This window comes from Hakea prostrata, chromosome 1 (assembly GCF_041222555.1).
Source record: "Hakea prostrata isolate BN-2017 chromosome 1, UWA_Hpros_2, whole genome shotgun sequence".
Lineage (NCBI taxonomy): Eukaryota > Viridiplantae > Streptophyta > Magnoliopsida > Proteales > Proteaceae > Hakea > Hakea prostrata.
In genome coordinates, this window is record NC_142600.1 from 58,400,735 (window position 1) to 58,425,169 (window position 24,435).

Here is a 24,435-nt window from a genome sequence, read left to right on the forward strand (position 1 = left end):
CATGATATTACTCCATACCAGTACTCGAGTCGCACCACGAGCAACTATCAACTCCCATTGTTTCCTCAATTGCATAATATAAGTAAGGGTCCTCCGAACAGGGGCTCGAGACCTCTTCTTCACCTGCAAAGTCATCTAAACAAACATTGTCCCCGAAGGGTGAACTCAAAAGAACCCAGTGAGTAGTTCACATACAAATAACAATTACAATCAAATTCAAAAACAAAGCATGATGCAATATGATATGAGACTATATGGAAGTATAAAACTAACTTTAACAGATGCTAGTCTCTAATGGTAGACACACATTAAGATAGAACACCATACTCTTTGGGCAGTCTTAGTAACTCTCCCTCACGGCTCTTAAGCATGTCTTTTGGTTTCTCCGCGGTAGTTGGGTCGAGGCATCCTTCTTGGACTATCACCATGGCTAGGGATTATGTCACCACTCTCTCACTCCACCATTGGTATGAGTCCTGGCAAATCTCAGGGTCATACCTAGCCCAATGCAAGTCATCTACTGAGTCACAACAACTTAGGGTCAGATCTTCCCTTCCTTGCCTCTCACAATCTGTTATGGTATCTTTCCCCCTATAGTCATCATTTCCTATGGCTCCAACTAACTCAGACTACGGACTCTTAACCCTATTGATCATCCACATATAATAAACAGGAAGCTCTCATGTCCTCTCATAGGTTGTCTACTGGTCTTGAGTGCGCATGATTCCAAGCTTATTATAATGCGACCCTACCAATGAATGCCCCCCAGTCCCCACAATGTGATTGTGTCCTCTCACGGGTTGGATACTGATCTTGGGCTCCCACAATCCCCATTGCTGCCATGGGTCACTTGGCCTCAATACCTGCGCCGATAGGGTGTGATGACGGGGTTTCTAACCAAACACTTTTAGACATCCTAGGTATGATATCCAATAATTATGGAAAGCGCCAAGCGGCATAGGAATGCATCCCATACCACCTGTCCTGAGACAAAAACACCCAATTGGCATTCCCCATTCCAAAATCACAACCTAAGCATTCACATTATAATATGATTCTAATCACATCATCATATCCTAATTCATTCACATTCTAACATTTACATATGTCAACAACTATGCATAACATCATTACTAATAACATTCTGAAATTACGAAGGCATAGCAATCATGCTTAAGTCCTAAAACAATAATATAGATCATGCATTCAAGTTCGATTACAAATAAGAGTGTAACTTAAGTTATATGTAGGTGAACGTCCTCACCTTGATGTCAACTTGAAACCTTTGAAGAGTAGACCAAAAGATGGATTCAAACTTGCCCAAAAAGTCCTAATAATATGATGATTCAATGTTAGGAACAAACCCTAAAGGTTCAAAGATGAAAAGAGGGAAAATCGAGGCATTCTACTGTCAGTAGTACCTTTGGTCACCTGGCTTGGTCACTTGAGGTTGCCAAGCCAATCAACCAAGGTTGCTACGTATGGACAGTAAAACCTAGAATCAATCAGAAACTCATTGTTTGGGTTCCAAAACACTCCAAAATTAAGTAGAAAAATCTGAAATAATAGTGGGACATAATCTAGTCTGATTTAGGCATCAATCATGGCCAAAGGAATGAAAACCTAACAAGTCCTATATTAGGTTTCATCCAAAATCAAACCGCAGGTTCATGGATAGACTAGAGTGAACGGGGATTCACTCTAAGGTAAAGAGAACAATAGAATAAGGTCAGAAAACACCATTGGATATGATCTAACATGGATTGAAAATCAGATAACTCAAAGAGAATGAAAATCACATAGATTCATGCTAGGTCTTTACCGAAATCACACCGTGAAGTTCACGGAAGAGCTAGAGTGAATGGAGATTCACTTTAGAACTAAGAGAAAGGAAGAATAGGTCATTACAATAGATTTAGACTTTCTTTAAAGTCTTTACAGTAGGTAGAAACAATAGAAAAGTATAATTATAAGGAAGAGAGTGAATGCTAACCTTGTAGAAGAAGAATCGACGGTTGGAATACTTGAAGGATGCTCTCAAACCTTCCTTCACCTTGGGGAGGGTTCTCTAGAGTGTCTTTGATGTTCTCTGGTGGCTTTAGAACATAATGACATGTTTTAGAACGAAAAACAATTAAATAAGGCTTCAAAAACCTAATTTTTCCCAAAATACCCTTTTTGCCCAGAAACTAGTTGGTTGCCAGGCAGGCTGCCAACCCCTGTTGTTTGGTCAAAAAGTGTTATTTGGTGTTCCAAAATCCCTAGCTTCTTCTTGGGTTTTTTTCCAAGTTATAGAAGGGTCTTACTTGGTTTTCTGGACCTTCCACTTGTGTCATTATTGTATTCGTGATCCATCTACCAAGTCCATCATCGTTTGAGTTAGTCCTTCTTCCAAAATCCAACAAAGTTCCCCACTTAGCATCATATGCATCTACTTCCATTGGTTAAAAATAAAATCCAATGGTTTCAATTCGGATGGCCGACAGTTGCCTTCTACCCACACTTCGGGTTTTCTAACCTACTTACTATATGGATTTTTGGATTAGGGTTTTGCGGGATTTCACAAGTAGACTCCGCCACATCGATCGGCGCTTTACCTCTCTCGGAAAGCTCAAGATGAACCTTTACTAGACCTTTGGGGGTATGCTACTGAGCCTTTGGGATAAAACCCCCACCTCGGGCTCTTTCCTCTTCGGTCAGGTGGTCCTATCCTCAACAGCTTCAAGGGCTTTACTCGTAAGAGCCTTGACTGCCTTGGGATTGTATTTAGGAGTCACTGCAATAACAGAACAAACAAAAAAGTTAGTACAACAGAAAGTGAGAATAAAAACAACTTAAGATAGAATGTTTAGGGGCTCACCGGGGGTAAGACCCCACCATCGGAGGACATCCTCATACTCCATGGTGTGAAACCCAGCCCTAACCCTGACTCGGAAACCCTGTTGTTTGTAGGTCCAGCAACCCGAAGTAAGGCAAGAAGTCAACTTTGGGCCATTTCAGTTGAAGACTTGATGGCTGGAGTGGAATCCTTGAGTATGGATGTCAGTGTCCCTTCTATGGAACTGCACACTGATGAAGATTGGATTAGTTGATGGACTTGGAGTGCTCTCTGTATTGGTTCGAAGGCATTTCTACCTACTAGGTATGTCACTTTAGGTGTGTGCAAAACCCCTTGATGTTTGGACTTGATCTGAGCCTTCAATTCCCTGTTTTGAAGTTGCTGTTCTGATTGATCGACTCATTGGTCGATTGGACCAGTAGACCAATCAATCGACCAATTGATTCTGTTTTTGAAATTTGAATCGTGGCTACTCTATTTAAGCCTAATCTCGGGAATACTCCGCCTCATCTGCCTCCTAAGCCTCTGGAACTAGTTAGAACCCTATTCTAATCGCTTCCCTTGCATCCTTGGTTGATATCTCGCAAGAACTCAAGAAATCTTCATCCTCCTGCATCAAAGGTATGTGTATGATCTCTTTCCTCTCTATCTCTGATTTTCTTTTCTTAGATCTGTTCTTGATTGAGATCAGGAAGATGATGCTGCGCTCTTGCAACCATCTATTCCACGATCTCATCATGTTCCTTGAGATCCATGATCATCATCATGATCTCAACCCTTGCCAATTGAATCCTGGAAACCCTAACCCTTGAAACCCTAACCTTGTGTGGTCATCAGGAGAACCTTTTTGTAAACCCCCCCATGTGAGGGAAACCTCATGGGTAATGTGGAGGTTGATCTAAATTCAATGTTCTTTAATTCTTCTTGTTGTAATTGACCTAACAATTTACCTCCCTTCATCCGGAACTCTCAACCTTTTCATGGGAACCAAAAAAGGGTGAAACCCTAATTTCTTGGGTAAGATCAAGAACCCCTATTTTGATCATGTTAGAAGACTCTCACTTTATTTTCTTTACTAGAATTGTAACCTATTAATTTTATTTCCTTACCCTTGATCATATTATATTTTTCCTTCATAATCTATGTTTAACCTAATTGGGTTAACTTTCTGGTTCTTGAGTTGTGACCTGAAAACTTGATTTGATTAAGGTTTGTTGTCCTCTATAGACTTAGATGTTTTCATTAAAGTTTCCTCCTTATTTTGTACCCTTTTGAACCACCAAATTCGGATTCATATTCTAAGAATTCTGATTTTTGAAGGCTACTGTCTCTGTTGGTCGACTCATTGGTCGACTGGGGCAGTAGACCAATCAGTCGACCAATGGGTACAGCAACCCCATTCTTGGTCTGTTTTGATTGAATTGTAATCTTTCCTTCCATGTATCTTTCCTAACTCATAGTATACACTTGTTTAAGACTCTTTTCTCAGGTTTAGTCAAGGTCTTACTTGATTCTCTAAGTTCCTTTGCGAAAGAAGGTAAGGACAGTTATTTCCTTAACTACATAGATTACTTGTTCTCTGGTTTCTACTTTGTGAAACTATGAGATTACCTACTGTTGTTGTACTTTAATTATGATCTCTTACTGTGAGAACAGTAGCACTTGTGTATATCATCTTTTTCATTATTCATGTTATATGAATTACTTATTGCTGCTTAATCTGATTTTGCTTTTACATTCTCTTTTATATGATGAACTACTGGTTGTGTATGTCATGACTGATCTGAGAATGTGTTTGATTAAGTTTGGTTTGGGATTGGGAGGTGTCCTTTTGACACTTCTGTCCTTAGACATTATTGGAAATAGTATGGGATGTTTCCGGGGTTGCCCATCGACACTTTCCCGAATCATTGGTTGTCATACCTAGGGCTGTCTAGCAGTGTTTGGTTAGGTTGTACGCCTGTTATATCAGACCCGATTCGGAAGGGTATTGAGACCGAACGACCCGTGGTAGCAATGGGGATTCACGGGCACTCAAGACCGGTGAGTTATATCCGTGAGAGGACGGGAATCACATTGTGGGGGCCATTTATTGGAGGGTTGCATATGGCTAGACTTGGGCTCATGGGCGCTCGAGACCGGTGAGTTATATCCATGACAGGACATGAGAGCTTCCTGTTTACCATATGTGGATAACCAATAGGGTTGATGAGTCCGTATTTGAGACAGTCGGATACGCTGACTCTAGTGGAAAGGATGCCGGAAAGGATCCCGAGAGGGGAGGAATGGAAGTATTTGGACCTGACTTGATGTAACTGACTAGATGACTTGCATTGGGCTAGGCTTTTCCCTGACATGCGCCGGTACTTATGCCAAATGGTTGTGAGAGAGTGTGTTGACTTAACCCCCTGCCATGGTTTGTCGGAGAGGGATGCCGGACCCACTACCAACAGGAGCCGTATGCGTGACCTACCCAAAGAAGTACGGTGCTATGACTTAAAGCATGTCTGCCATAGAGACCAGCATACATAGAGTTTAGATGCATACATACATTACTTGTTTCATATTGCATTGCATCTTGTTACGGTTTGCTTCCATGTTATTTATGTTATTATGGATTAACTACCTTACTGAGTTTCTTCGAAACTCATTCCTTTTGTACATTGTTAGACTATTCTACAGGTATTCATTTCTATGGCGAACAGTTTGATGAAGCGCAAGCCGATGAAGCGTACTACACGCAAGGTGTTGGCAACCATCAAGATTACTCTAATGATCCCTCAGTTGATCAAGATGCGTACTACGATTAAAGACAATGCATACGTGGAACGTCTCAAATGGATTGATGAAGTCCACTATTTTGAAGACGTTATTTATAGAATAGAAAACCCTGATGTTAGATATTTCTCTTAGTTCCATTGTTTTAGATATTATTTCTTTTAGACTTACATTCTGCGTTCCGCTGTATTTTGTGGAGTGAGTTTCTGCCTCACTCTACTTCTTTTGATGTGATAACATCTGGTATCATTTTGCACTCTGATTATATTGATTATTCATTTCTTGGCTTTAATCTTTTGTTTATAATATTTTAAACCCTGATTATTTCCTGTTTATGATTATGTAACTGTATATGTGGGAGGATGATTTCCTCATTACTTGATCTTCGGGGCTGTGGATCACACTCTCGGGTATACCAGTTAGGGTACCGGCTGGGAGGATGTGACAGGTGTGCTGTGGATCTCTTGACGTGCACGTATGGACTTAATTGTTCGAACAATGATATCTTCGTTGAGAGAGAGAGAGAGAGAGAGAGAGGAAGAGGACGACTGGCTTGCGTATAGGAATTTTGGCCATTCCAAGCAATCGGGAAATTCAAGTCTTCGGAAGGCGCCCGACAGAATAAGAACCGATGGCACCATCCCTTGTGATTCGAAGGGTAGGTACCATCGGCAATGATACCTCGCAACCAGCCCAACTCACTACAAGGGCTTTTCGAGAAGAAAACCCATCTAGGTGGGTTAGACTTACTTAAGTAATAAAAAGATGGGAGAAAAGAGGTAGAGAAGGGGAGATTTCTAACTCAAAGAAAAATCCCATAAAGCCAACAATATGTATCTAGCTATTTGAGAGAAGCATGCTTGGGCATAAATCCCAGTGATTCAGAATAGAAGAAAAAAGGGGAGAAAAGAAAGGGAATCTGACACCACTTTTCAGGTGTGTCAGTATACATGGAGAACTCCTCAGGAGGGTTAGAATTAACCCTCTCATTTCAGGTAGGGACTCGCAGAAGGTAGGCAAAAAGAATTGAAAAATGGTTGGAGATGCCGTCAAGTTTGGCTTGGCAAACATGGGAGACGAAGAAGCTAGGTCCTTGGGAGGGCCTCTTAGATGGTTGGGAACTTCCAGCAACAACTTGCTTGACGCTTTTTGCTTTTGGGAAGCTAGAGGAGACACAATTCTTCTGCTCTTCATAAGATTCCCTGGTTGTTCCCTAAGGGCTGAACAAACGGAGGCCAACCAACGGTTGGTGATCCTTGCATTCTTATCACTCGAAAACTCAATCAAAACTGGGGACTAACTTGATTGGCAGAGTCATCCCCATCGATCATACGATCGACGGAGTCATCATCAGAAGTCCTAGCACTAACCATTGAAGGAGAAAAAGCTGGTTCTAAAGGTGTTTTGAGAAGGAAATGGAAGGTTGGGATTCTAAGCAAGCTACGACAGAAATCACAAACCCAAACAAAAAAGAAATGAGGTATAGAAGAAGGAACAAGGCACAGAACTAGGAAACTTTTGTTTTTTTATCGTAAACAAGTTGAAGAACGAAGCAAAGAAACTAGAAATCGCAAGCACTTGCTGAAATATTCAAGCACAAACGAATTCACGAAATGGAAAAGTAAAATTAAACTTGAGAAACGAAGGAGTTTAAATAGACCAAAAGCAAAATTGTGTACGAACGAGATGTATCTAGATCAACAGTCAAGTTCGAACGATGGTTTGAGACATGATCCAACCAATAAGATTAATTCATTATCAATGGTGGGATGAAGAAGATGGTTCGGATGTGAGGCTGTCATCATGGTGCCTATTTCCTAGGGCCACATGGAGAAAGAAGCACGAGATACGAAAAGTGAGTGGGCTCGATGAAACGTACCATTGTGTAGACAAGAGCAATAAATGCAACATTTGGAGAATGGGAGGACGTTTGGAGTTCGCCCTACCATTCTAGAGATTTGTGATCCAAAAGGCAAACCAAGCAATCGGTAGTGTAATATGGATCACTTGGCCTGAGGGGCTCATAATAAGGATCAAATAACAACGAACCAAGTTTAATCACGGTCGGACCAGTAAGCCCGATCAGTATTGGTTCAGAGAGTTGAACCAAGGAATAACGTAAGTGTGAAGAAGCCCGACGGTTATAGAAAGAGACATGATCTTGTTAAATTCGAGATGGGTGATCGTGCTTTGTATGGATTGGTGGGGGGGGGGGAAGCCCTATGATCAGACGGCCACGAAGGAGAACTATGAATGAATCTAAAGATCGAGAATAAGAGGTAAACCCTATATAAACTGAAGTATCGCACAAAGCAAAGGTATCTGAATCATTTCCCTCCATTATCATTATTCAATTAAGCTTTGCAATTAGCCAGACCTCTATGGTAATCCATTATTGATTTAACCTTCAGAGGTGGCTTCTCGACCACTGAGTCGCCCACATCTAACCTTGTTTTACAGGCATGCATTAAGGAATGATCAATTTTTGGACACATCACTTTGGATTAAAGCTTTCACAAGCTGACCATAACAAATTGGAAGGCCATGAACTAGAATAATATAAGACAGAACAACAAACTCAAAGGAGAAAAACATCTTGTGAACTCCTAGTAATTTTACAGAAGATTTCCTGTGACTCCATGAGCAAGCGATTGTACTAAACCACAGAAGTAGAGGAAGAGATTATACAAGATCCCAATGGAATGGAAGAGTTTATGACAAAATGCACCATTGGAAAATACAGGCCATAGCTTGAAATTTCCATTGTCATAACGGTCAAGAATCAAAGACCCGACATAATTGCAAAGAATCTTTGTCATTTTTCACCTGCTTTCGAGGCAGATTTATTGGAGAAAATCTATATTGCTCCCTGAGACTCAAAAAGAACGAAATAGACGATTGAAGGAAATGAAGGTTTTTTCTAGGACTTCTCGGGTTCGTCACCCAGAGGTGAGGTTCCTACTTTTATTGGAAACAAGGTTGAAGGTTGAAGACATGGGTATAATGGGAATGTAGGGTAGAATACCATAAAGAATTAGGATTTCATTCAACTATAGATAACATCGTAACATTGAAAAAAAAGAAAAAAAAAAAAGTGCTTAAGTGTAATACTTTAAAGTCAAAACAACATTAAGTTTAACTTAAGAAGTGTGAATTAACTAACCATGACTTAAGGGCCTGTTTGGTTACATGAGTCTGGAGATTTCAAATATCTAAAGATTTCAAATCTATAGAATTATAATTTATAAAATTAGGTGTTTGGTTGTGGAATGAAATCTGTGGATTCATCCTAAAAAATTATTTGATCGACGTGATTTTTGTAAATATGTAAATGTAAAGCTTTTTTGAAATCTCTGGATTTCACCCATTACCCAAAAATCTATAGATTCACGTTTTTAGTGTAAAAATGTGAATCTCTAGATTTCATGAATCTAGAGATTTTTACAACCAAACGGGTATAATTCTCAGATTCATGAATCCAGAGATTTGAAATCTCTGGATTCATGTAACCAAACAGGCCACAGAATCTGCTAAGGGAGTGTACTATTATGCCAATTTAAGAGAAATTTTGGAGTGCCTTTGCCAATTTGATATATTTCTGGGATGTCCATGATTTTCATTATTTATTTTGAGGTATCCTTGAAAATTTTCCTTGATGAATAGATATTCATGAAAATTCCACAAAATCTCCATGTAATTATGATTAAACAAATATTGAGTACATTTAATGATTAAATAAATTACTAGATCAATTTTTAGAACTTGGCATCAGTTTTAGAATTGAACAAATTGCACCGCACCCCAAAATGGAGGCCTTAATATATTGATAACCCACTTTATTTTTGAAAAAAGCACGGGTCCAATTTTGTTCGAATGGTTAGTTGTACAATTGTAAAGACAATTACATTTATGTAGTGAAAAGACTTCATCCCTTTCTCTCTAATTGTCCACCGTTCTACCTCCTCTATGTTGAACTCCTCCATTTCCATGCTTCCAGCCATACCTATGTCCACCTTCCCGTATATTATATACCTATTCTCTTCTTTGATAGTAACTGAAGTGGAAACTACCGTCTTCATGTTGTTATCTTCACCTACACTTCGATGCCCTCATTGTTTACGACCTTCGTTCTTGGCGACGCATCTTTTTGGCTGTGCTCATTGACCCCAACTCTTTCTGATAGTCAATTGGCTCACGAAGTCGCTGTCGATTACCACAGAAACGCTTGTGTCACCAACTCTGCTAGCAACTTTGTTTGGAGAATCGTCCATCTTATCCAAATCTTCACTCTTCAATTCCCAACAACTATACCCCGATGAACCTTGCACCCTCAAATCTTACCGCTTTCTTTTTCTCTTTTTTTGGTCAACAAACTGAAAACTTAATTATAAAAAATAGTTAAAGCCAGGAGACCTGGACAATACAGACGGATTAAGCATAAACACTGGTGGAATAGTCCACCAAGACCTACATAAAGAGAGACGACGAGCTCCCTTAGTAAGAAAATCCGCAAAAACATTTGAAGGTATGTTCCATTGCATAGCATTGAATATCAAAGTTATGTTAGTTTTCTAGTCAAATTTTTTGGTGACTGGCTGGATATAGGTGAAATGGTCAATGATTTCTTTCTCTCAATGCTTCTAGGTTATCATAGAGATGTTTTGTGTCATCCTATTGCTTTTGGGTCATCCATCTGTCCTCGGGATCGGCTTTGAATAACTTTTCGGTGTTTGATTGTACCACCAGATATACCCCTTATTGATGGAAAGTTATTCAAAGTCAATCCCGACGATGGCACAGTGCGGCTGGTGAACACAAAGAAAGATTTGAGGGTAGCAGATGGAATCGCCGTGCGAAAGGACGCATTGTCGGTGGTTTTGCAGTTCAGAGCTTGGATTTGAAGAGCAAGTTAGGTTGGTTTTCAATAAGGTTTCTACTGGTGAAGGGTATTCGATGAAGACAATTATGTCGTTGGTTGTTTTTATTTTTATTTTGTACTAGTTAGATACTGACACGTTTGCACTTAACCATGTAAGAGAGAGAGAAAAAAGGGAGAAATAAAATCTAAAAATAAAAAATTTCATAGTCAGAAAGAAAAAAGTAATTTTAAAAATTCAATTTTTAGGGTGTGGAGAAAGAGTTGAAACTTTTGAGAAGGGAAGGGATAAAAATAAATAGAAATTAAATACAATAAAAAATAAAAGAGGATTATTATTAAGGAAAACATCATTGAATTTTGCACATACATAGGAATCAAATTTTTTTAGTTTATTAATATAAAACCTTTTGCATTAATATTATATCAAATCATTAGTATTTTAATGAGACTAATTGGTTGTTTTATTTGGATTTCTATTATATGGATAGATTAGAGCGTTTGGATATCAAGTCCAAAAAAAGAGTGGATTAAAACCACAATGCCACATTTTTAAATTAAATCAATGAACCTGACCGAAATTAAGATGGAGAATTTGATTATGTCCAAAGCTGGAGATTTGATTTTGTCCAAATCAGAAGGATTTTCATAAAATGTCTTAATTCAACAAACAAAGATTTCATTCTATAAGAGAACAATGGAAATGAAAAAATTGAAAAGGATGCAGAATTGACAGGAAACCTCTATAAGAAAGAAGACATTTTCGGAGATTTATCATCATACACTACAACAAGAGGAAGCCACAGTCTTGAGGAAGAAAGGGCACCATGTTTTTTTTAATTCTCATTATTTACTCCTTTTTTCCATATATAGCTAATTCTATCTTTCGATCAAGATTAATAGAAGTTTGATTTTTGACAATTGTGAGACTTTGGGGTAATTAGTTTTATTTAATTCTCAGGTATTTATACATTTTCCACGTTTATTATGTTATTGGATTAATCCTTAGACAAGAGACCTATTGTTTGGTGATTAATTCAATACTTTTGTCAACTAGAATAGTTATTTATTATTCTAACATAGGTGACAAATAGCATCCTCGAATGGATAATTAATGCCTTAGAGAGTTTGCTATGAGAATGTATGTTTTAGTTTAAATAAACAAGGCTTTTCCGGGTTTATTGACTAGGGATTGGGTTTTTAATATTTGATGTGATTAATAAACATGACTCAAAGGACATATCTGAATGTTATGTTTATTAATTAGGGAGTAACTCAAAGGACAAATCTGAAGTTTATCGAGAAAGTAGGGAAATATTGGTTATTAGAAGACTGATCCTCAATTATCATATACCAGAAATTAAAGTTTTTATTATTTTAATTTTCTTGTTATCTACTGCATCCTTTTATTTGTTTTATTCATTATTCAGTTTCTCGATTCAAACCCCCCCTCCAATTTTTATCAAGGAATAAATCTTCACCAATCTCTGCAGATTCGACCCTACTTACTGCTATTACAAATTCAGTTGAGAGAAAGATTATCTTTAGTGGATTCAACACCCATCACTTTTTTTTGTCTAAATATTGAACCCTTCATTACTGAAAATAAGAACACCTAAATAGTCTAGAGTAGCAAATTGATGGATCAACTATCAAATGTGGGAGCGAACTCCACCAAAACCTGGAAAACTTCAACCTTGAACAACCTAAAGCTAGAAATTCAAATTAAAAATTCTATATCCCACTAGAAAAGTGAAACATAATAGATCTAGACTTAACAATTAAAGAAGAAACATGGTCAAGAATTGAGGAGATTGTCAATCCATGTCGGTGGCTAGTTGCAAATAACCATTAGTAATTATTTTTTCAAAACATAAAAAGGGTTCGCGAGGCATTCCTAGTTTGTTCGCATAAAAACTATGAGGGAGAGAATCAAGGATGGAGATAATTATTTATGTTTGATATTTTGAAAAGAAACGGTATTAGATAAGGTTGTCAATCCGGTACCAAAACCGTTTAACCATACCGTACCGTACAGTTTAAAACCACACCATACCATACCTATTCAAATCCGTATGGTATGTATCGAAACCGTTTTCTAGAATTTGGTACAGTACGGTTTTGGTTTCAAACGGTATACCGTTGTTACATATCGTATACCGTACCGAATTACCGAGTACCGAACCATACCGAATACCATTTTAAGGTTAGTTTTGTAATTTTAGTTTAACCTTTAAACCATAATAGGTGAATAACCAAGGTGCTAAAGGACTATAGTTGTTGATATGGAGAAAATATGATCGAACCGGGTTCATACTTGGTTTGATCCTCGACTCCGGTCGAGACAGAAGGAATCGACTCGCTCCCGAGCGAACCGAATCCGTAAGATGGCTTGCTGAGGAAGAAAACTTATTCAGCTACAAGCACGCCCTAATCCAACTTATGGATTAGGTTAATTACCCTAATGATGGAAGACTCAAATTAACGGCTGCGGCTAATCATTATCGAAGGGATAATCATAGCATAACCTAAAGGTTATCTAAGGAGTCCTCTACTTGTCCAAACTAGTAGAAGTCTATCACTCAACGGATCTAACTGTTAAGATCCAACGACTACCCGAGGAAGGCTCAAGTGCATCCAACGAAGGAGATTCGAAGGTACACTCTATATAAACCTCACTGCCATACGAGGTGAGGGACTCATATTCAAATACACACTGGTAGACGTAAACGATCAGAGGCTTACGATCTAGATCACCTTTCCCAGTTCTTCATTCCTTAGCTCTATGCTTCTAGCAGAGCCGTTTGTGATTAAGTTCATCAACTGACTTAGCCTTCGGAGGTGGACTCCCGACCCCCGCGGTCGGGCCACATCTGACGCTTTCCTTTTGCAGGTCATCATGAGGAGATCTAAGGGCTGAGCAGATTTTGGACGCATCATTTGGCGCCGTCTGTGGGAAGGATGATCAAGGGGCAGCATCCTTGTCAAAGGAACTTGCCCTTCTAACCACAAAAGATGGCGCGAACGATACTTTTTCTGTCGAGCGCCTCCATCAGATCTTAACTTCCCGACCGTCTGGAGGCGGTGTACTTCTTCTTCTTAGAATAACCGAGGCCTTCCCTTATCCAAAGAAGACGAGGCGGCCATCAGGAAGATCAAATCCATTCCATGGTATCAAGAGATACATGGACTTGAGGTGGAGTATAACTCCATTCTTCAGTACTGGGGCTTGGCTCATTGTGAGCTTCTAACCATCATCCTTTAATTTAGCCAACTGTCAGAAGAACCGTTCGTGATGATCGAGCAGTTCGCGATGAGCGGAATTTTCGTGAGGGACGGGCCGTTCGTGATGATCGAATAGCTTGTGAAGATCGTGTTAATCGAGGTCGTGATCATATTGCTGAAGATCACCCGACCCAGATTGGTCAGGAATTGGCCAACATCAATCAGAAGTTAGGGCAGTTGGCTAAGGGAAGGATAACTGAGGATATTTACTCAGTCATTCGGAAGACCCCCTTTGCTGAGCCAATTGCGGGATATCAGTTTCCCCATAACTTCCGTTTGCCTACATTTTCTACATTCGATGGCTCCAGAGATCCAACGGCCCACATTGGCTATTATCAGCAGACCATGGCAGTTTCAGGTAAATCTGATGAAATTTTATGCAGGGTTTTTGGTTCATCTTTAACCGGAGCGGCACAAAAGTGGTTTTCGAACCTCCCTTCTGGAAGGATCGTAAACTTTGATAAATTGGAGCGCAAATTCATAGGGCGATTCCAGAGTGGAATACAGGTCAAGAAAACGGAAGAAACCTTGTTCACTGTTAGACAAGGAAAAAGCGAATCGATCAGAGAGTTTTTGAAAAGATTCAACAAAGTAACGATGGAGATAGAAAATTTGGATGAGCAAGTAGCCAAAACTGCTCTATTCACTGGACTCACTAACCGGAAACTCCTGGAGTTATTACTACAGGATATGCCTGCAACTTATGCTGAGTTGGTACAGAGATGCCAGAAGCAAGCCGAAGTCATGGAGATCCTAGATGCGCGCTAAGGAGATAACAAAGTCTCCAATAAGGAACAGAAGGCTCCTGAGCAGAAGCCAAAGAAAAAAGTCCGCGATCGGGTTGGAAAATCTCAGGCTTGGCGCCAGAGGTCTCCCGGTAAAAGTGAATATACTCCATTGAATGTTCCTCGGGCTGATATTCTAAATATCATCAAAAGAAAAAATATTTTGAAGTGACCACCTAAAATTCTTTTGAAACCTGGAGAGCAGCAGGATCGAGAAAAGTATTGCCAATCCCACAAGGACTATGGTCATTATACAAATGATTGTCGTCATCTGAAAGCAGATATTGAGAGATTAATATCTCAGGGACACTTGTCCAATTTTGTTAGCAGGAAAAGGGAGGAGCCACGTGAGCCATGCGCGGCTGCCCCTAAAAGGGATCGTTCTGTTAGTTCAGAACGATCAAGGGAGGCTCCGAAGTCTAAAAAGGGCAAGGAGGTGATTGAAACTACTCGGTCACCGATCCTTACCATTTTTGGACGACCAGAGCCCGAATCACTCCGAAGTTTGAAAACAAAATCCAAATTTGTCGGAACCGGAGAGACGCAGAAGCGAAAGAAGCCAAATGGTGAAGATTCTATCACCTTTGGCGAGAATGATGAAAGAGGCGTTTTTTTACCTCATGATGATGCCATAGTCATCAAGGTAGAGATTGCACGCCGGGAAGTGCATAGAGTTTTGGTTGATATGGGGTCTGCAGCTGACCTAATTTCTTATGAAGTGTATCAAAAGCTGAAGGTGGATGAGGACTTGATGGAGCCTTCATCCAAGCATCTATATGGTTTTGCAGGATCATCTGCGGTGGCGGAAGGATCTGTCCAGTTGGACTTATCTATTGGAAGTTTTCCTAAGGAAACAACCGTCTGAATCAATTTTTTGGTGGTTCAGGAACTGCTAGCTTATAATGTTATCCTCGGGCGACCATCTTTATCCAAGATAGGTGCTATTGTTTCGACAAAACACCTGAAGATAAAATTCCCAACTGATATGGGAATCGGTCAAGTTTCCTTTGACCAGAGGATCTCTCAGCAATGTTATGTTGCCTATTTAAAAGACAAGGAGGGCCCGAGGAAGGTGACTGCCCTACCTATAGAAGTTCGAGACGATCTGGAAGAAGCAGAAATGCAAAGGCCCGAACCAGTGGAGAAGCTGGAGCAAATCCAACTGTGTACCGAAGATAAGAAGAAGATTACTTATATCGGGTCTGAACAACTGGAGGAATTCAAAGATGAGTTGAAGTTATTTCTTCAACAGAATAATGACATATTTGCATGGTATGCTAAAGACATGCCAGGAATTGATTGGGCTGTCGCAGAGCATAAACTCTGGATAAATCCGAAGGTGAAACCAGTGATACAGAAAAGGAGAAATTTCTCCATTGAAAAGTATGAAGTCGTTCGGGGTGAAGTTGAAAAATTGAAGAATTCTGGTTTCATAGAACCAATTGAATGCCCAACTTGGTTAGCTAACGTGGTAATGGTAAAAAAGGCGAATGGGAAGTGGAGGATGTGTACAGAATACACAGATTTCAACAAGGTTTGCCCTAAAGATTGCTATCCGTTGCCTCGGATTGACCTTTTGATAGATGCGACTGCAGGATATGAAACTGTAAGTTTCATGGATGCCTACTCAGGGTATAATAAGATCCTTATGAATAAGGAAGATGAGAAGTTCACAGCTTTCATGACTGATAGTGAAAGCTACTATTATAAAGTCATGCCATTTGGCCTGAAGAATGCAGGAGCTACATATCAGAGAGCCGTCAACAAGATTTTTAAAGATTTGATAGGGAAGAATGTCAAAGCTTATGTGGACGACATGCTTGTGAAGAGCTTTAAAAAGCAAATCATATTGCAGATTTGACTGAGGTATTCTCAGTACTGCGAAAATATCAAATGAAGCTGAATCCAGAAAAGTGCGCCTTTGGAGTTTCTTCAGGCAAATTTTTGGGCTTCATGGTGTCACAGAGAGGTATTGAGGCTAATCCTGCCAAAATACAGGCTCTGGTTGACATGGAGGCTCCCAAAACTCTTCGTGATGTGCAGTGTTTAACAGGGAGAGTTGCCGCTTTGAATCGTTTCATCTCCAAATCTGGAGAAAAGTGTTTGCCGTTCTTCAAGGCACTCAAAGATTTGAGGGGCAGCAAGGAAGCAAAATGGACCGAAGAATGCCAGAAAGCTTTCGAGGAATTAAAAGAAGCACTCGGACAACCGCCGATCTTGTCTCGACCAGAGAAGGGGGAAATATTACAGCTATATCTAGCGACGTCCCTTTCAGCGGTCAGTGCAGTACTTGTTCGTGAGAAAGATAAAAAACAATGGCCGATTTATTATGTGAGCCACGTATTGCTAGATGCGGAGACACGATATTCGTAGATTGAGAAGCAAGCTCTGGCTCTCATGATGGCCGCTAGGAAGCTAAGGCCATATTTCCAGGCTCATCAAATTGAGGTATTTACAACTTTTCCTCTCAGTAAAGTTCTTAATAAACCTGATTTATCTGGAAGGATGGTGTCCTGGTCGGTTGAACTCAGTGAGTTCCAAGTGAGCTTTAAGCCCAGAACCGCAATCAAAGCTCAGGCGCTAGCTGATTTTGTAGTAGAAACTACTGCACCAGTGGAGTCCGCCATTGAAGATCCCATTATACCAACCAATTAGGAAGTATATGTGGATGGTTCAAGTAATAAAGATGGAGCAGGAGCTAGAATTCTATTGAAAAGTCCAGCAGGATTTATTATTCGCTATGCTTTGAGATTTGCATTCGAAGCAAGTAATAACGAAGCAGAATATGAGGCTCTGATAGCTGGACTTCGGTTGTCAAAAGCATTATCTATTGCAGATGTTACTATTTATAGTGACTCTCAACTTATAGTCAACCAAGTCCAAGGGGAGTATGGCATTAAAGAACCGCGCTTGCAGAAATATCAAGAGATAGTGCAGGCATTTCAAAAGCAATTTCTGAATTTGAAGATATCTCAGATTCCGAGGACTGAAAATACAGTGGCAGATGAACTATCCCGACTAGCCAATGCCAAAGAAAAAAATCTAGACCCTTCGGTCTGCATTGAAGAGATAACATTTCCAAGTTATCATGAGAAAGAAATTTCTTATATTGAAGCAGAGCGTTGCTGGATGGATCCGATAATCGAGTATCTGAGAGATGACAAATTACCTGAGGATCCAAAAGAGGCAAGATTGATCAAAATACGATCGGCGAGATTTGTCATTCAGAATGGGAGACTATACAAAAGATCTTATTCTGGACCCCTTATGAGATGTATAGGACCCGAAGGAGCAAAATCAGCCTTAGCTGAGGTTCATGACAGAATTTGTGGGGCTCACATGGGTGGACGAGTCCTGGCCCACAAAATTCTAAGACTTGGGTTATATTGGCCTAAGATCCAAGAGTCTGGTATGGAGTATGTTCGTCGATGTGGCAACTGTCAAATTCATGCTACAGTATCGAAGCGCCCAGCGGAAACCATGACTTCAATTCTAGATCCCATTCCCTTTGCGATGTGGGGAATTGATATCATGGGCAAATTCACCAAAGCGTCAGGCGGACGGGAATATCTGATAGTAGCAATTGATTACTTCACGAAATGGGTTGAAGCCAGTGCACTGGCAACAATTACTGAGAAAAAAGTGGAGAAATTCGTACTTGAGTCAATCATATATCATTTTGGGATTCCAAAGATTATTGTCACTGACCATGGTACTCAGTTCGACTGTCTGCAATTTGAGCAATTTTGCGGAACGTATATGATCGAGCATCGTATGTCCTCAGTGGCATACCCCCAAAGCAATGGACAAGTAGAGGTTACTAACCGAACGCTACTGGAGGGGATAAAGAGAAGACTCGAAGCTGACAAGGCTTCTTGGGTCGAAGAACTTCATAATGTACTATGGGCCTATAGAACTACGGTTCGAACACCCACAGGAGAAACTCCATTCAGGTTAGCATATGGGTCCGAAGCATTGGCACCGGTGAAGATAATGGCGGGGACATTACGGGATTGAGAGTTTGAGGAAAAAGCAAACGAGCAAGGACTGCTTGATAGTCTTGATCTGTTGGACGAAGTTCGGGCAAAGGCAATAGCACGCACTCAACATTATCAAAGAAGGATAGCGTCTCATTATAATACTCGAGTGAAGAATCATCGGTACTTAGCCGGAGATTTGGTGTTGAGAAACACCTTAGCTTCCGACCCACGTCACCAAAGAAAATTGGACCCTTCCTGGGAAGGACCTTATATGGTTGTAAAACCAGTCGGTTCAGGAGCTTACAGGCTGAAGAACATCAATACCCAGAAAGAGTTGGATCGTTCGTGGAATGCCAGGCATCTCAAATTTTTTTATCCTTGATGATGATTTCAATTTTGTTCGTGATGTAAACATTTTCAACTCACTCAATGCAATTATTGGCTTTCAACAAATTATCTTTTGATTGGGGGGCATCATACACCACATTCAAGAACAAGATCCAACTATAAGGCATCGGATGAAAATCCGTGTGGGTCCTTCAACACTTATGGAATTTTTTCGGAATTTCTTAAGTCAATGCATCGGATGAAAATCCGAGTGAGTTCCTTCCGCAAGGCGTCGGTTTGAAACCCGAGTAAGTTCCTTCAAGACTTATTGAATTTTTGAATTATCCTTAAGTTAAGGCATCGGTTTAAAATCCGAGTGAGTTCCTTCTACAAGGCATCGGTTTAAAACCTGAGTGAGTTCCTTCTCAGACTTATTGTATTTCTCCGGAAATCCTTAAGTAAAGGCATCGGTTTAAAACCCGAGTGAGTTCCTTCTCAGACTTATTGTATTTCTCCGGAAATCCTGAAGTAAAGGCATCGGTTTAAAACCCGAGTGAGTTCCTTCTCAGACTTATTGTATTTCTCCGGAAATCTTTAAGTAAAGGCATTGTTCCAAACAACTAAGACCTAATGCAACAGCGATTCAAATGACTAGCAAAGTTCAAGATGAAGTTAACTTCTTATTTCTTCAAAAGACCAAAAGAGGCTAGTCTCAATATCAAAACATAAGATTACAAGAGCTGGATACAATCTTCGGTCAAAAAAGAAAGTCATCATCGGTGATCATTAAGAAGTCATACAAGATCGGCACAACTTTGCTAGAACAAACACATGAGTCAATCATTGGTATGGATTCAAGGAAAAGAAGAGGAGAAATGAGGATTACAAAAAACATCTCAGTATGCATAAAATCCTCTGCAATTTCATACTCTTTGTCCAGCTTGTCCAGGAGAAGTATGGTCCTTGACCAAACTTGCATTCAAGGCGAGCTCGTCATAATTGAATCCTTCCAAGGGAGAATAAACAAGAGAATCTTCCAGATAATGCATAATATCTGGATTGGAAGGCGGAGGATCAGTCTTATTTTTGGTCCAGTCAGGAGGAGGAAGGCCCAGGTTGGTAAATACTTCAGGATGGCAAACAGCACTGAAGGGAGTCGTATCAAAATAAGGATCCTTCCTTAGTATTGATTCCCATACTTCGTTCTCACCATCCCGGTACGCCTGCAAGTTATAAGCATTCAGCATACCAACAAAGGGCTTAGTATGTAAATACTTGAAGACGCAGGCTCTGCGAACATCAGTTGGAAGGGATTCGGGCAAAGGAACGACAGCTTGCCTTTGAGGTAATGTTTCAGATCCTTTGGCTCCTGACTTTCTAACTCCTCGCTCCAGGTGCCGAATCTTCTCCCTGGCATCATCCAAGTCTGACCGAAGACGATCGATCACCGAATTCTTTTCTCCTGCAACCTCCCAAGCTAGTTTCCTAAGGCGAGCAATCTCAACATCTTTAGCTTCAGAGATTTCCCGAAGCCTGGAAACTTCATTGCTCAACCTATTGAGCCTAGAGGCTGCTTCCACTTGGTTGTGGAAGTTACTAGTAAGACTCCTGCAAACAACTTCCGAGTTAAAAAGGAGTAGAAGAGTAATATTCAGAATCAAAAGATAATGAAGAAAGACTTACATCACCATTGACTTCATAAAGACTTCATCTGGAAGTTTGGAAAGAACTGCGCTCTCAGAAGTCATTCGAGCAGCAGTGCACCATTCCAACGCTCTGTCAAACTCGTTTGACACTAATTCGGGCGAAGGATGAGCTACATCAAGAGAAGGATGAGTTGCATCACTTGTCACCCGACGGCGCTTCCTGGTGGCAAAATCCTCCAACTCCAAAGGAGAGAAGGAGGATGCCAAACAAGCACTAGAATTGGAAATAGGAGCAGCACCTGCTGGGACCACACCTTCATCAGATGCCAACATAGTTGCCTCAGATGCCCGAAGAGTCTCCTTCGGGGGTGCACGAACGGTCTCTGCAGCAGGGGCGTCAGCAGCGCCATCAACAACGGAGTGATCAAGATCTTCCTGGGAAGAACGAGCGATCACTTCAGGCAGAAGAGGCGTAGGGGCGGCATCAATAGAAACTGTGGGAATCTGACTTGAAGATTCACCAACAGCAATAGCCTTACGCTTGGAGGATTCACTAGCTGAAACCACCTCACTGGCCCCAACCACCGCCGACGGAACGATTTTCTTACAAGATTTCGCTCTGATAAAGTTCTGGTCGATCCTGGGAGCCACTGTATAAACAGAAAAGCCGTATCAGTACAGCTATCCAACAACAAAAGAAAAGAGGGAAAACCCTAGTTCTCTATCAGCTATGAAAAACCGATTAACTAAACCCCAAGTAGTACCACTGTGCTATTTACTCAGGGGGAAAGGGGAAAGAGATGAGTAATCAAAAAACTCACTTGTTCAGAAGTTGATAGAGTTATTGTTGGAGTACGAGGAATACGGAAGCAAGCAGGAGGACGAAATGTCGCTTTAGCAAATCTAACTTGCAGATAGCAGGATAGATGGAGAGTACCCACGAAGGCTTTAAATAGCCTCAGGTATTAAGATGACGGTTGAGAGCTAAAGACAACCAATGGCCCAGATCGAAATGACGCTTCGAAATCTGCAACAAGCAAGATCAACGGTCAGAGGGAGGCCACATGGAAACATGTGGAGGCGAGCACCCGATGCAGGGATACCCCCAATCGTCGCACCGCCATTGTGATAATGGATGTATTACCAATTTATTGGAAATAGTAAATGGTACACCAAAGCAAGGAAACGTTTGGACTTCGCGGATACCAGAAGGGAAACGTGTGGACTTTGCAGTAAATGAAGGAGTGGGGAAGACTAATGCATCTTTCCAAAACGTATCTTCATAATATCTTTACAAGATTATCATTCGTCGAAGAATGTGAAGTTAAGTGATAAGTTTTATCATTTATATTTTGATATTCAAGACAAGATTTCGGTAGGAGACGAGGAAATAGTAAGGCGAACATGAAAAAGAAGTGTCTATTCATTAGCAAGGAGGTCAATCTTTACAAAAAAAAAAAAAGATAACTCCCTAAGCCTCTTCTTCATTGTTGCCCGAGGAGCCCTGGGCAGGGGGACTTTTCTCAGGATCCTGAGAAGAGCCTTCCTCAAGATTATAGTTGTTGGAGTCCTCTTTAGCAGCAGCTTGTGACTTGGCTTGTGACTTTTCCTCTGGAAGTGCCGGCTCGTCAGCCAGATATGCCTCATATTGTGGGTCAGCTGGAAAAGGATCATCTTCTTCCCGAGCCCAGTCTGGGAGATCCATGCCTAATTTCCCGAAGACCTCTTTATGGCACACCTCACGAAAGGGAACAGTATTGAAGGAAGGGATTGATGCGAGAATTCGCTCCCAAACGTCATTCTACCCCAGGCAATAAGCTTGGATGTTGTAGGCACCCAATAGTTGGGAGAAAGGTACGCTGTTCAGGTACTTCCGAACACAATCCTTCCGAAGCTCTGGCTTGATGTGCTCGGGCTTGCTGGGAATCGCCAACTTCAAGTATTCTTCGTTTTCTATACATTTAAATTCAAGTCTGTCACCGAACAACGTGGCAGCTTCTTTTTGCTTCTTGGCCTCGCGCTCGGCAATAACAGCACGAGCCTTTGAAGAATTAAGGGCCTCCTTGAGGGAGTTCACTTCTTCCTCATGCTTTCTTTGCAGCTCCTCGGCAGCTGCAGTAAGCCGATCTATCTTAGAATTGACTTTGGCCAAATTCTCTTCACAGGTTTGCAGCAAGGAGCTGTTGCGCGGCCAACCCGGCTCAATGCTTCCATGTGTTGATAGAAGCTCAACACATCATTCCTGGGAAGGCAGAAATTATCAGAAGAAGTCATAAGAAATTATGAAAAAATAAGTAAACAAGAAGACCGGTACCTTGTGGATTGACTAACAAGGGCAACGTCATCCAGGGTTTCAAATTCCTGGCGATCAGAAGGAATAAGACTGAGGGGGCTCCACTCTGCAGCTTTCTCAGGATCCTGTGTCACCCTGTCGGTCAACTTCAGGGTCCACTCGGGGGTGAAGACCTCCTCACAATCCGCAGAATTCTTGGATTTTTTATGGGAGGAAGCATCTACTGTATCATACCTCCTTTTGGTTCTAGCGGAGGAGGAGACATTAGACCTCTCCACCATCGGCTTCTTCCATTTACCCGAAGCATCAACCACGGGCCTGATATTCCTGATACCCCTGTAAGAGGGGTTGGGAGAGGGAACAGAAGCCTCTTGCTCAACGGTCAAGGCCCTAGGTGATCGTTGCTCAGCTGTCACAACGGCCCAAGCGGCCTTCACTCGCAGGTTCTCGGGGTACATTCTTAGAGGCACTGCAAAGAAGAGCAAGAGTTAGAATTAAAGACGTATCACTTCAGTAAAATTAAAGGATGTTGGTTAGAAGCTCACAATGAGCCAAGCCCCAGTAATGAAGAATGGAGTTATACTCCACCTCAAGTCCATGTATCTCTTGATACCATGGAATGGATTTGATCTTCCTGATGGCCGCCTCGTCTTTTTTGGATAAGGGAAGGCCTCGGTTGTCACGACCCCAGTTTTCACAGGCTTGGTGGGGCCTACATCATGTACATTCCACTAGGGCACGTGACAGCTCCTCTTCATTAACACCTCTTTATAATAAATAAAAACAAAATGCTAGACAAAACATTTTTCCCGACAAAAGAATATATATCGCCCCAGTCCAGTTATACAAACATCAAATGTAACGAAAGGAATATGAGATTACATCTTCATCTTTAAAGGCATTGACAGGTGGCAACATCTTGCCTTTATCATGAATCTGAGTACCTGTCAACATTTACAATAATGAGCTTTGCGGCCCAGTAAACAATAAAGACAACCATGTAAGTAAGTCAGGCAATTCATTATGCATCGATTACCACATCAAAATCATATAACATCATACATTCCAAACTTTCATTTCTTTTTCCTTTTCCATTATCCTTTTCCTGTTCCTTTTCTTTTCCTTTTCCTTTTCCTTTTTCCCTTTTCATTAAACTAGACCTAAGCACTACCTGTAGAGAGAGCACCATCAGTCAAAACCACACAAGTGGCATCAGTCTCAACCACACAAGTGGCATCAGTCTCTTGGCTCAAGGCCAGGTGTTCTCTACAGGAGGTCATCATCAGTCTAGTACATCTTTCCACTTTTCAGTCTCGCTTCATGCCCTCCCATTTGGGTACATAAGTACCAGGACTGACAGAAGCCATTACATTTTTATTCCTTTCTTTATTTCTTTTATTTCCTTTCTTTTCTTTTCACTTTTCAATCTTGCTTCATGCCTTCCCATTTGGGTACATAAGTACCAGGACTTTTAGAAGCTGCTTCATGCCCTCCCATTCGGGTACATAAGTATCAGGTCTTACAGAAGCCTTTAACATTTTATTCGTTTCAGTCTTTTTATATTCAATTTCAGTAGCATTATCATGCTCTGTCTATTCCCATGAACACTTTTATTTAAAGCATCAT